General features: G+C 36.7%; 1 pseudogene; it reads right to left on the minus strand.

The window, feature by feature from the left end:
* Positions 1–15779, minus strand: part of LOC107590940 (usherin-like) — a 257040-nt pseudogene that overhangs the window by 19001 nt on the left and 222260 nt on the right.

The raw sequence follows: 15779 nt of genomic DNA on the forward strand, positions 1-15779 counted from the left end.
TAATGTGGCCTCTGCCGGCCCCACTCGCACCGCAACTGCCTAATCTCCCCCACTGCATTAAATTAAAGCCAAACAGAGGCTGGCAGGGGAGAGGAACGTCTCACACCATGGCGCTAAACTACAGCACACAGCTGCGATCAGCAGTCTGTTCCACACACATACCGACACTGCATCTGGAACACAAGACCTTCTGCTTCAGGAAGTCAGGAAGTAAACATAGTAATAGGCATTTTGTTTTTCATACGTTTACCCTGATAAATGAATGTTTAAGACTTCGATCTAAATTAAACACCCTGTCCAGTAAAGCAAATTAAAAAATATTTCCAGAAAAATAAGATGTAAGGACATGGACTCTCCTATACACAAAAACTATTTTTGGGAATTCTAGATATGACATAAGCAGGGTCACAGGTCAGTCGTGATGAAGTGACTACAAAGAAAGATGCATAATAAAAGATCTTACTCATTATTAGCAAACCGAAAATGTCATCTTTGACTGTAGAAGGGTCATGACATTTTTTTCATCCATTGGTTACAAATTTTTGCAATAGCACTTTTTCACTTACACAATGCTTTGCTTTTACAGGAATTAATTACATATTTGTAGCGTCTGGAACACTCCAACACACAATATATATTTTGTTAGCTAGATTTCACAAATACTTTGTAACACCCCAGGACGCCGAACAAGACCCTGGTTTCATGGTAACCCGATACATTTACAACCTTGTGGAATGCGAGCCGACTCTTAGCTGCATTCTCCAGAAACAAGGGGCACAAATGCACAGGAGAAATAATATATTAAAGAAAACAGTTTTTTTCATAATATTTCACAATATTTATACTGCATTTTAATGACACTTCCATAAAAAAATTAAAAATGATTACCTATATATAAATTTCAGCCATTCTTTCATAACACTAGGATCCACTGGATGGGCATAAAGAGCAGTAGGTGCTACACACAGCCAAGAAGAGTACAAGGTTTTCCAAGTTTTACTCATTTTTTTTATTAAATATCTATCCTGCTTCCTCCTTATGAGGTCAGTATTTTTGAATGGAGTCAAACTCTTTTACTTTAAAACATCAACAAGAATTTGATTTATCGTATGACTTGACCCATTTAAGCAGTCCAGCGTCTTGAGGCTGTAACAGCTAGTCTCACCAGCATCTTCTGCATCAACTGTATGCATGCAATATGAACACGTATGAATTCTTAGGAACTGATTTACAATAATTCTGTACAGCAGCCAAGGACTATCCCAGGTAATACCTCATTCTCCTGTGTAATATAAGTTAGATGCATGGAGGACAAATATCCCTGAGGAGGGGACACTCACTTCACAATCTCAGATAACCTCCAATGAGCTGAATACATACACAATAGCACATTAAACCGATTACATTTAGTGAAGCGCTGATCGCCGGTATTAAGATGAGCAGATAGAATAATACACCAAGTCCTTTAAGCCATGAGTGAATTCTCTGCCCCCTGAATGTGATGTATTTGCAAGAGTTTATCCCGCTTCCAAATCAGGGATAAGATGAAATCCAGTCATGCGTTTGTCGGAATGCCCCGGCATCTGTGGCTATGCTAATGATATTTTCTTAAGATTTATGCGGGCTTAGACTGATCTGACCTTGCATATGAATGACACTGGTCAACAAGCTGCATTGCCCTTGACTAAAATCTTACCTTGTTGCTAAAGCACACACACAATCACGTAGATGCCGTAAACACTGTTTTTGCTGCCATCCAAGAGTAAGAATGTTGGGAAGACGTCTCAATTTATGGTTTAATCTGATCATTGTCTGGAATCCTTCAAGTCAAATCTGAATGGTTTAAATTGGCCTTCACGATGTGCAGCAATAAAGGTTCAAGCACGGCCGGCTGTGTTGTTTCCGACCATAAGGGCAATGATGGCAGCGTAATGATAGAGTTAGCTACTCCCCAGCGCATCGCTCTCTGTTCTCCTTGAAGGATGCTTCTGTAACAGCAGAGCAAAGCATTCTGATGCGATCATGCCATGTCAGTCTTAGCTTTATTCCCTCTGTGCGGGGTGCAAGCATCATGGCATTCTGTTTCATATTGCTCTCAAACAGCTCTGAATGTGCCTGGAATAATCAAAGTCAGCAGGGCAATGTCATCTTCCATTTAGAGCTGCCGATCAGCCTCTCTCTCTTCTCTGCACTCAGATACCACAGTCACTGATATACAGCTGATATCCACATAAGCACTCCACACACCACTCTGCGTTTTCCTGCTGTCAGACAGACAGGAACTAGAGAGGAAACGTTGACAAGTGTAACCAGCAGTGATTGGCCTGTTCACCTCAAGGTCACGGCATAATTACTGTTTGTGTTCGACAACGTTTCCGGCCTTAGTTTCAAACATGCCCTGACATGGACTCACATCTACACACACATTTATCCCCATGCAAGCTCTGCACTGACATTAGCCTGACAGCATCTTTGTATGGAAGTGCATTTGCAGAGATTGAGAGAGGAGTGCTAATAAATAGTACTGGTTGTTAACATGTCCACAGAGGCAAAATATGTCTTAAAATGGCCCTATGCTGACGTGACCAACTTCATTCAAGTACTGACAACTGTACTTCAGGCTAATATGAATATTAAATTCTTATTCTGATGATTCTTCATTTCCAATCAAATTTTTAATGACAAGTCTTTTTTTTTACTCATTGACGTTTCTGTTGCTCAAACAGCACAGCATGGTACTAGAAAAATACATTGTGGAGCAAAGAGAAAACTAACAACGCGCCAACAGACAAGACAGAGCAGGTTACTTCTGGTATGAAACAAATCCTCAGCTTTCAGATTTTGTGATTAAGAAATTCAAAGTATAAATACCATTTTGTGGCTCTTTAATGTTACATGACAGATCACTGTAGCGCCTCAGCTCAAGCGGCACGTGAACCCATCATCTCATATTTACTCAAAGCACGAAATAAATTGAACATCAGAAGGTATTTTATTTCAACCGCATATAGGTGTCAATACACAGCATTCTTTAAATTTAAGTCTACCAAAGTTAATCTACTCTCCTGTTTGAATTGTTTGTCGGACAAAATGGCAGATTTTGCGTTATGATTGGTCAGATCGCATATATCAATTATGAGTAGTACTGTCAAACGATTAATCGCGATTAATCGCATCCAAAATAAAGGTTTTTGTTTACATAATATATGTATGTGTACTGTGTTTATTTATTATGTATATATAAATACACACACATACAGTATATATTTTGAAAATATTTACATGTATATACATTTATATGTTTATATCATTATATTTTATATTACATATAAATATATTTAATATATAAACATAACATATTTTGGATATAAATATATATATATATATATAAATATATACATGCATATTTTTGTATTTATATATACAGTACATAATAAATGTATACAGTACACATACTGTCACGAATTCGGTCCATGGACTTCCGTTCATTCACAATCAGAGGTCACCCTTTCCATTACATTGACTCTCGCACTACATCTACTGTTGCTTATCATCCCGGACTACATATCCCATCATTCATTGCACTGATTGCACTCAGCACGGATTGCACACAGTTGTTTTCACTGATTGCACACAGCTGTTTCACATCATTCACTCATTATATAACACTCACTCAAACTACCATTCACTGCCGAGTATTGCTTTGCCTGTTAGTTTTCCTAGTTCCTGTTATCCTGCCCATGTTTCCTGGTTTTGCCTTGCCTTGTTGGTTTTCTCGGTTCTGATCTTTGCCTGTCTCCCTGGATTTATCCCTCTAGTCTCGCCCCTGTGATTCTGTCTGCCGATCGTCGACCTACGCTAGCCCTAGGACTATTCTTGTGTTTTGCCCGCCATATACCTGTTTGCCATTGTTCGACCCTGCCTGTTATGACCACGTCTCTGTCTTCTGTTCAGAATAAAGCTTGCACATGGATCCTCACGTCTCTGCCGCCCCGTTACACATACATATTATGTAAAAAAATTATCGTTTGACAGCACGAATTATGAGGCAATGTATGAAATGAAAATGTTGTTCAATTAACAGTGAACATTTCTGTGCCAAATGTCTCCATCCAAATATCTTACGCTTGCGTAAAGGATCTGAATTTGAATAATGGAACTGCAGGGGATTTTTGAGATTGTGACAGACACAGCAATGCTAAAATAAATTCAAATAATAATTATTTAATTAATATCAAACAATTAATTAAAATGATTTAAAATGTATTTAATATTTTTAAATACATCTTTGTAATCTTTAATTTGAAATCATTAATTACAAATTAAATCAATATAAAATAAAATAAAAACATTAAATATAAAATTCTATTCTGATCTATACAAAAATAAGTCATTAAATGTTTCATTCATTATATTTAAGAGTTACAATTTTCAAAATCAAGGGGCACTACAGTAAGTAAGTTGTTTAGGCTGATTAATTTGACAAAATAACCCTGTTCTAGCAAACAGACTACCACAGGTACCAAGGCACAAGTCTACAGCCTATCAGACAAAAATCCTGATGACTGAGTGTGCAGAGTGATCAAATGAGTCTTTTATTGTGCAGTGAGCAGCATGGTATGAGATACCAGGATGTTTTGTTGATCATATGTGAGAATGAGTGCCTTGCACCTGTATATTAAGTAGTTAGTGATGAAGCCAATGACTTCAGTGGACCTCGATAACGGCCGGACCTGCAGCTGTGAGAACTGGAGGGTCCTGAGCTAATGGAGCAGACACCCCCTGTCCTACACCACAACCGTCTGCACATACAAATATTGACATGAAAGCATTTGATACGCAGGTAAAAGTGACAACTAATACAACATATTTAAACAGACAGAAATGAAAAATGGTTTGCACTGTTCAGGTTGCAGAGTACCTGGCTTACAGGCCTGTACTTGAATGTGGTAGATGGTGTAGGGGTCCAATCCTTGCAGTAATAGGGAGTGCTCTGGTCCAGCAGGGCGGATGAGGGGCTGCTCAGTACCTGTATTGAGCAGGATGTTATATTCCAAAAGCGCACTTGCATTATACACACCTTAAAGGGAAACAGAAACATAAAGTCACATTTACTTCTTTTCACTAACCAATATCCAATCACATCTTGTTTAAGCAGAAACATGACACCTATGCAACCACTCACTAAACTGACAAACTAACCGAAAAGATGCCAGCCCAGCATGAAAACAAACACACAATCTGCTCACCCAGTCCACAATCACAACATACGAAGAGCCGTATGTACTCGTAATACAGTGCAAGGACTGACATACAGTGGACCTGAAACTTTGGGAAGCTTTGCCCTTGATTCAACATCCTTCTGGGCAAGCAGGCACTTCCCCCGTTCCGTCTATCCCACCGCTGTCCGAAACACACAGACACGCACATGGTCTTCGGTAATGCATTTGAACTAAAGAATGTAGAGTCCCCGCATCCACACTTTGTTAATATTCCCATCACTAGCGCCTTTCATAATTTACGGCAACTGGAGGCTGATAGGTTATTCAACATTTATGAGACCCGAGATGTATTCAGAATGGGCTGATTATCTTTACAAATGAAAAAGTTAAATTATTCAACTTTCTTCATTGCGTCTCCCTGAGCAGATGTAGTCTTTTGCCTGAGACACAAAAACCCGCTGGAATTAGACGGCGCTTTGATCAAAGCTTCCTGCCTGAGAAGTTCAATCGCACAGGTCCCTAAGTTCTATTATTTACAACTAATCACTGACTTTGGAGTTTTTGCACTTTCAACTTGAATGAGAGTCTAATAAGAAATAATGGCACAAAGGAAAAGAAAAGGAACATGCTATCAGATCTGATCCATCAAGCACAGGTGCAGCTTAAAACCATGCCCGTTTCTGCATTCGGACTTAACCAAGCGTGAGATATTGTAGTTTGAAGCCATAGATTTTTTGCTCGCCTCTCTCGGAATGTAAAGTCAATAAAAGATCCGGCCTATGTAAATGTTTTCTGTGGGTATCAGGGCTGTTTAAGGGCTCTTATGGTGTAATTGAGGTTGTTTAAGGGGATCCTCTCACAGGAGAGAGGCATAATGGGGCAATAATAGCAAAAGATGGACCATCTGAGGCAGACAATCAGAACCGCTTGAATGTAGCCTGTGAAATCACTCTTGAGTGTGCGAATATGCACACACACTCTTTAACACCCACCCACCCTCCTGCACCTTTTTGAGGGAAAACAAATACATGCATTGCAGATTCGCTTAGATGTGCTTTGTGACACATGACCAGGTGAATACATACATGCAGATCTGACATGCACAGGGTAGATGCTGCACATAGATGCTCTCTTGCACATATGTGCAGCAGGTGGGCTGGGTAGATGCTGCAAGCATGCATAAGAGCGGTCTGGGGTGCTAGAGTCTATGAACTACCAAAGCTAATACCACAGGGAGAAAGAGAAGGAGCGAGAGAGTTTGCATTTGCTCTCCATGTGGGAGAACGTTCAGGCCACATGCACAGTGGGATGTGCAGATGAGACTAGCGCTGCAGTCTCCGAGTGAAAACAGAGTGATTGATTGATCAGTGGAGTCCGGTGGGCTGCAGTCTGCAACAGACATGATGAGAAGATCATGCAGGACCACAGCAATGACAACACACTCTGGATGACTGAGTGAACCACAGCATGGCCTCACTAAGAATGACTCCCCAGAAAAATTATAGCAAAATTAAAAAAAAAAGTTATTTTCTGTTCACCATCTTTGTGTTTCACATCTTAATAACCTAATTGGGATAATGAATGGTCTTAATAACACATTTAGCTAGTTACTACTCACTATGACACTATGAACTCTAATTTGATAAAAAAAATGTAATGCATACAAAAGCCTTTATTTATAATACATTATAAAGGGTTATTAAAGGGTATACTGCATTACAATTATTCATAATATGCATTTTATAATACATTATATCTTGTTGCAAATAATTATAACTGAATTTAAAATGCATAGTGTAACAATGAATTGATAAGTGTAATAATGTATTAACTGTGGTTAAAATTATTCAATGCATTATAAGGTGCATTACAAGGCATAATTAATGCATTAAAACTAGCGCTGTCAAACGATTAATCGCATCCAAAATAAAAGTTTTTGTTTGCATAATATATGTGTGTGTTCTGTGTATATTTATTATGTATATATAAATACACAAACATGCATGTATATATTTCAGAAATGTTATGTTTATAAATTAAATATATTTATATATAATATAAATCATATGAATATAAATATATACATGTACATATTTTCAAAATATATACTGTATGTGTGCGTATTTATATATACATAATAAATATACACAGAACACACACATATATTATGTAAACCAAAACTTTTATTTTGGATGTGATTAATCGTTTGACAGCACTAATTAAAACTACTTTTATAATGCATTATACATAAAGGCTTTAAGTAAAGTGTTGCCAATAAAACTAGAATTACAAGCACTAGAAAACTCATTTAAGTAAATATTATAATATTTTGAACAATAACTGTAATTAGTATTACAATATTACTGTATATCAAATAAGTAATTTGTCTGAACAGCATCTGAACAAACACAATCATTAAAATTAAATAAGTTGCCATTGTTTCATAGTGTGAACAAAAACAAAAAAAGGCATCAAGTTAATATTGATGTGAACTTCACCTCAACTCCACAGCAACAGCAGAGAAGGAGAGAATGAATGGGACACGATTGGACAGTGATGGCAGAACACACGCAGGTGAAGGGCGAGCGCATCTCAAACAACTCTCCCCTAAATCACACTAGAGGTAGGAAAAGCTGTCACTTAGGTTTGAATGTTAATTGATTGGTGGGACCCATCTATGTCCGGCCCGCACTGATACATGTACACCACGACCATGTTGGGCCCCTGGTAAATTACACACAACGCCACTCGTAAATCCCTGCCCATGTGCCGTCACTCTCGCAGGCCCGAGCAGGGATAAATCAGCCTTGCGTGAGTGCTAAATAGAGAGGCTGCATAGTGCATTAGGTTGTAAACATTACCTGGGGGTGACCAGGCAACAAAGACAGAGCGAGGGCCGTGGAGACTGACATTATACAGAGGAGGAATCCTTTCCGGGGAGGAGATGGGGGTCTAAATGACGTATCTATCACGGAGACTGCTCCTGCCGCTGGTGCTGGTCTCCAACTCGTACACATATCTGTGAAGCAAAGATGGATAGGAGATAAATAAGTCAACTGCGAAACTAAATTATGCTATTAGCTTAAAAGTCTCCTGTCACAGAAGTTAAATTTGCCTCTGTTTCAGCAATTCTCCATTTCAGGTGGGAGTCGACGCTGTGTTTAATTATTCATTGTCCGCGAGAGAGGCGGGTGCATTGATTCTGCCATTAAGCCTTGTCTTTCACAGCAAGCGCAGCTTTGTTTGAGGATGTGCGTCTTTCATCAGAGTCCTCAGAATTGAGGCGTGAATGTCGGCGTAACAAACCAATTGTTCTTTAAAATCATGAATGCAAGCTAAAAATAATCACTCGCAATGCTAGTTCAGAATGATGTCATATAGAGCAATTTTTGACAAATTTGTAGCAGTTACAGCAGACCTTACCATGAAAAAAAGCACAAAAATATTTAATTAAAAAATACAAAATACACTGTAATTTAACCAGGTTGAAATCTTATTATCAAATAATAATAATTTCGCAATATTTCATCTTTAAAAAAGCTTGTTTCTAAATCTGTTCATTTATGGTTTCCTAAACCATCACATTTACCATTGTGCAGTGAAATTTTATGGGCAAAATGTTATGGGGGCGTAAGATTTCCCTGCACAGAATTCGCTACAGGTTCAAGTTACGTGGATTCACCGCCAAGTTATTAACAAAAACTAAAACTGAAACCATTTAAAAAAAAAATCATTATTTGAATTAAAATAAACATTTCCTGAAATAAAACAAAACAAAACAAAAAACAAAACAAAGAAATCAACTTATTTTATTACTGTTACTTGCCAAAGCAACAGTTGACATTTTCATTTAAAGCTGAAGTACTAAAATAACTAAAACTAGATAAACTAAAACTGAAAAAAACTTAAAACTATATAGAAATATTGAAAAAATCTTATAAAAAGTCCAAAACATATTAAAATGAAATCAGAAAATATATAAATAAAATCTAATTAAAGATTAACAACAAACTATAATAAAAAAACTGTAAAAACTATAATAATATATAATAGTATATCAATAATAATATAAAACACTGTTCACCGCATTGTCAAACGAAAAGCTAAAAGTAATTTCTGTGTGACTGGTGTTTCATACATTACTACACTATTGACAATAGACAGGGGACCTTTTCTGCATGCAAAAGTTTGCCTAAATTTAATGAATAAGACCACAAATTAGTAACTGTAAAGACAGATGGTCATTATCACAAAATAAACTGGCAGCATTTTAAACAAAATAAAAAAACATGTGTTTTCAAAGAAGGTTTCACCAGAATAAAAAACAAACAAACAAATAAATAAATGTAAAATCTGTCAACTAGTCAGTTATTAACCCCCATGAAATATACAATTTTAGTTCTGATATAAATGGAGAAAAGAAAATGCTCATATGACTAAGCCTTATTGTAATTCAGCATTTACATTACACTTGATTCATTGGAAAAGTCCCCGCTGGATCGATATGGTGTGATACTATTTAACAGATGACATTGTTAATGCAATGCTGATCAGCCCCTCCACTGTGATCTGTGACAGGCGTGACAGATTCTCTGAATGGACATGCATATGAATAGAAAGGGATGTGTGTGTGTGTGTGTGTGTGTGTATGTACGCGCATGTATTAACGCCTGATGTGGGTTATAAAAACACTCTGCAGAAGGCTCTTTTAAGACATACATGACTTCACAAGATAGATTTGCCTTTTAAACAGAGATGGGTGTCAGTGCAAAGGTGTGCATTAGCAATGTATGTGGGTCATGTTCAACATTAAAGGCTTTTAATTTGCCATAAACTCCACAGCCAGCCATTAATACCTCCACATTAACTATTGTTCCAGCACTATCCCTTTAAAATAGTCACATCAGTTATTATAAACCGTGCTCATCATGTGTAATAAAAGCATTAGCGATATTAATCAGAGAACACGTGAAGAGTCTCACCAGAGAACAGCTGTGCATACCAACAAGGCCATTGTGTATGTTGCATACTTTAAGTCAAATAAACACGATGTGGCGCATCAAAGGAGGAGGCGAGCAGCTAACCTGTTTCCCCAGAGGGAGAAAGGTTAATATTTCTCTCGTCAGAGAGACTTTCTACGATGGTGAGGTAAGTGACAGCTAATCAACATTGTCATAAATAATCGATGAGCAGGAGTGCTGGCAGAACACCCCCCAGCCCCCTGCTTAACTGATTCCCACATCAGCCTATAGCCTCTCCGGATAATGAACCGCTCGTCTGCCACTGTAACGCTCCTTACAGGGCTAAATTGGAGGAAGAAAGGGAAAGGGAAGAGCATGGGAGAAGGGAATGGCTTTTGGCAGGTCATCTGGAATTACGGCAAATTAAACGTCATGGCTATCCCCGACTCCGTTTGAAGCTACACAATAAACAAAAGCAGCGAAGGGACAATGAGAGGGAGGTCAGGTGACCAAATGACCTGTCTAAACTGTCCAATCAGAAGACACATGCTTTTGACAGTTTAAATCAGTGTGGAAGATATAGATTTGCATGTTGAAAAAGGTTTAAACACACACACACACACACACACACACACACTCTCTCTCGCTCTCTCTCTCTCTCTCTCTCTCTCTCTCCATATATATATACACACACGTGAGAGAATGCAGTGAACAATCTACGAATCACTGATTGTAAAATAATGAAACAAACAGATTTATCCTGTCTTAAGCAGCTTATGAGACTGAACCATTGCAAATATTTACACAACATATTGCACAAACTAACCAATTATTTTTGCACACACAGCGTCCCTGTGTGCATTTTTTGATTTCAGCCAACCAACAGATTTCACAGATGCTAAGACCGAATATATTCATGAATAAAGAGGCAGTGACAAAACAGCGAAATTTCTACAACATCGAGAATATTATTTTCTCATATTTACTTAAGTAGAACATTAAGCAGATTTTTTTAAATTCAGCCCATAAAAAAACATGAATTTAAAATCAAAATTTGTCGACAAAACTGACTACTAATATAATACAAAATACTAATACAAAAATGAGTTAAAATATTCAAAAAATCTCTCAGAAAATATTTATATATTACTATTCAAATACTTTAATTACAATACCCTATTTAATTAAATATTTAATTAAATTATTTAATTTAACGTTAATATACAAATATTTCAAATATTTCAATCAAATAATTATATTTTCTTATATTACAATGTTATAATTACAATATATATAATTTATTGAATAGATACAAAATATCAATATATATATATATATATATATATAGAGAGAGAGAGAGAGAGAGAGCGAGAGAGAGAGAGAGAAAGAGAGACATTTTAAAATTTTTAAACATTATGCAATATTATTATAAAAAAGATAATAAAAAAATGCAATCATGTAATAATATTTAATTATTTATAAATGTATGTTAGAAAAAAAATCCTATAACTATCTTAGTCTCACTGTCCATAAACAGCAGAAAAGTTTTGTTGCTGTCCTACCCTGAGTCACAAGAGGAACGCGATCAATGCGACTTTCCAAGCCAACGCTGCTGCTCATTAGCTAGCCTCCCTGCTCACTCCTCTTAAAAACTTCTAATGATTTGGTATCAGAGCAGCTCTGTTACTGAAGAGCTCTGTTATTGTAGAGTCCCAGGATTCTTTAAGACACACATAGGATTAGATGTCATCGATAATCAAGTGCTAATGGCTTGTTAAAGATGGCTGACAGATAGAACCTGGTGTTGGGTTGAAGGCCAGTGTCTGTGTAACTCATCTTTCCTCCGTCACCGCTGAATACGACCACTCCGTCACGCAGCAGCCGATACTGAGAGAGCAGGCCACTGGGTTTGAGTGGCTGGCTCCAGTGAAGCTCCACTGCTGAGGAGTTCATCTGGATATGCCTGGGCACTGCCCACACATCTAGAGTGAAAAATAAAGATGATAGGATAAGACAAGTGTTGAAAGAAGGCCAGAATGATTTATCATAATTGTATACATATAGAATAGGGTTACAAAATGCTCTGAAACAGAGCTATTGAGAAGGCTTATTGTGAAAAGATTGCATATATATGTATGTATGCAGTCATGGTCAGAATGATTGGCACCCTTGGTAAATATGATCAAATGCGGCTGTGAAAATAAATCTGCATTGTTAATCATTTTGATCTTTTATTTAAAAAAATCACAAATATCTAACCTTTCATTGAACTAAAACAATTGAAAATGGGGGAAAATCTCATTATGAAATAAATGTTTTTCTCAAATACACGTTGGACACAATTATTGGCACCCCTAGAAATTCTTATGAGTAAAATGTCTGTGAAGTATATTCCCATTCATATTTACAATTTTGAGCATACCAGGGTGATTATGAACATGAAATTATCCAGCCATGGCTTCCTGTTTCACAGGAATATAAATAGGAGGGAAAACAAAGGCCAAATTCCCTTAATCATCCATCACAATGAGAAAAAACACAGAATATATTTCTGATGTGCAGCAAAAGATAATTGAGCTTCACAAATTAGAAAGTGACTTTAAGAAAAGAGCTAGAGCAGTGAAAATTCCCATTTCCATCATCAGGGCAATAATTAAGAATTTCCAATCAACAGAAAATGTTACAAATCTGCCTGGAAGAGGACGTGTGTCTATATCGTCCTAATGCACGGTGAGAAGGAGAGTTTGAGCGGCTAAAGACTCTCCAAGGACCACAGCTGGAGAATTGCAGAAAATAGTTGAGTCTCAGGGTCAGAAAACCTTAAAAAAAAAAATCAAACAGCACCTACTCCACATGTTGTTTGTGAGGGTTTCAAGAAATAAAAATCAAGAAAAGAAAATGCTCTCAACCAAAAACAATCCCCAGCAGGTGCTCTCTATCCTCATCAGGTATTATAGGAGAAAACTCAGAGCTGATACTATGCCAAATGGAGGTTTCAAAAAGCATTGAATAAAAGGGTGCCGTTAATTGTGTCCAATGTGTATTAGAGAAAAAAACATTTATGTCATAATGGTATTTCCCCTCATTTTAAATTCTTATTCTCCAATGAGGTTAGATTTATGTGAATTTTTTTAATAAAAGATCAAAATGATTTACAATGCAGATTTATTTTCACAGCCTTCTTTGATCCTATTTATCAAGGGTGCCAATAATTCTGACCACGACTGTATGTAACTGTGACTATGCATTGAAAATCATATTTTTAAGGTTCTGCAATGTTTTCACTGTGAGATATGTTAAAGTGAGTGTGTGTATGTGCCTGTGCATTAACCTGCTGGTGCATCTTCCAGCGTGTGGCCCATAGATGGCTGACTTGCTCCGCAACCAGCTGCAGTGCATGCAACAACAATGAAGCTGTAGTTGGTATGAGGCTCCAGACCTGCAAAAATAGTCGACAGACATATTGCCTCTAAACACCACATGGAACAATCCCCTCCTCAATTACATATCCATAAGTGCACATGAATTTATTATGAAATAAAATATTATTATTATTATTTCCTTTATTTAACCAGGAAAATTCCACTGAGATATTACAATCTCTTCTTACAGAGAGACCTGGTCAAGACATTAAATAATACTAAATGTGAATATAATGTAATATATTTAATACTTAGAATTATTTAATTTATATTTATCATTTTTTAAATAAATTTATACATTTTCACACATATAGTTCCTATAAAAAATCTATCGAATACTCTTAAAACTAGTAATTCAGCTAATTTAAATGTATAACAGCTCTTATTAATATACTTCACATGACAACAACGAATATTCTGGAATGATTATTCTTGGACAGCTAAATGTATAAATAACAGAATCAAAAAAAGAATTAAAAAACAGTATATTATATATATGAAAATAAATACAAATACATTGTTATTTATAAACTTCAAATAAATTAAAATAGAAATATTAAGTTTAAATTATTTAAACAAACAAACAAATAAATAAATAAATATAAAGTGTGAGTAATATGGTGTCTAACACAACACCTATGACAAAGATGCAGCTTCAGCAGTCAGAACTCTAAATCTGGTTCTAATCCTGAAGCACTTTAAATCTCACTCTAATCCTGAACTCTGCGCACCCCGTAAAGCCGTGCCTGTGTCCGTGGTGGAGCACTGCCTCCACATCTGGAGGAACGCATGCACCTGTTTAGTATGGCTGACGGCCTCTCTCATTTAACCCAAACACAGATCAATGTTTTCAGAACGTTGAGCTGTGTTTGGGTTAAGTAAAGAATTCTGTTGAGCATACTAAACACAGGGGACAGCCGCTGAATACTGCCTTTAAAGCTTCACTTCACACATCGCCATGCAAAACATGTCCAGGTGTGTATTCTAGAAGGGCTAGGTTATTATAGTGTTGAGGGGTAAGTCATTATAGCATTAGGTGTTCAGGGGGGATGACGGTATTTGCATGGCGTAAATCCAACCTAATTCAGAGATCAATCTACTTGGGAAACTAACAGGAAAATTACATTATTCAGAAAAAAATCTTAAGAATTAATCTTATGGAGGTTAGATTTTGAAGTAACATTAGTAAAATATTCCAATTTATTATTATTATTACTATTACTATTATTAATATAGGTAGGAAAGGCGACATTAAATAATTAGAAATATTTTATTTTCCATTTTTTACATGACAATACTATTTTCATGGACTCAAATTTGCATTTGAAGGAAGAATATGCTGTCTAATCATAAGCAGGAATTCATAATTATTAATATGCATGCATATTATTCCAATAAAACTTAAACAACAATAATAAAATAAATACAAAAATCCTTTAACAACATCACCCTCAGTAAGATTTTGAATTCTCATAGAAACTGAAGGGGGCACTCTTAGCCTATTAAAGACACATGCACCTTTAATCAAAACGGCAAATAGATAAATATATAAATAAACAGGAGTTTAAAAAAAAAAATCAATCATTTTAGCTCTAACACCTATAAGCACACAGCGGCCCATTTGTAGCACATGGCTAACACAAAGTGAAACAATGCCGTAACTGTCATCCAAATTGCTCTGTACAGCACCGTGAGGAAGTGTGAGGTAATAAACTATATAAAAAGGTATTTTATTGACAAGCTGCCATTTACTGTTTGCATTAGAGAATATGAGAAGATGATAGGTGCAATCCCTGAACATGGCGACCTGATGAGAAAAGGCCTGCAATGCTTACTCACTTTACCTGCCACATTGATAAAACCTCTAAATAATTAAGTGCCCACTTCCTGTCTACAATTACTTAATGTTTTTTTCTGTCTGGAGGGGATTATGAAGCGATCTGTGGGCTCCACGTGTCGGCCAAGCTAGGAGACTACCCCTGATGCCTTTTATAGGATCAGTTTCCTCCTGCTCACGCATAATTTAGGAGGCAGAGGTTCTTCTCTTCTATCAGGACATGGGCAGACAGACCTCTGTGAACCCTGATAAAGCAGCTGCACACGGGAGACAGATAAGCCAGGTAAAGGGAACTCAGGATGATGCTGGTGCTGGTTAAAAACTAACCAGTGACTTT

This window comes from Sinocyclocheilus grahami, unplaced genomic scaffold (assembly GCF_001515645.1).
Source record: "Sinocyclocheilus grahami isolate Dianchi unplaced genomic scaffold, SAMN03320097.WGS_v1.1 scaffold134.1, whole genome shotgun sequence".
NCBI classification, from domain to species: domain Eukaryota; kingdom Metazoa; phylum Chordata; class Actinopteri; order Cypriniformes; family Cyprinidae; genus Sinocyclocheilus; species Sinocyclocheilus grahami.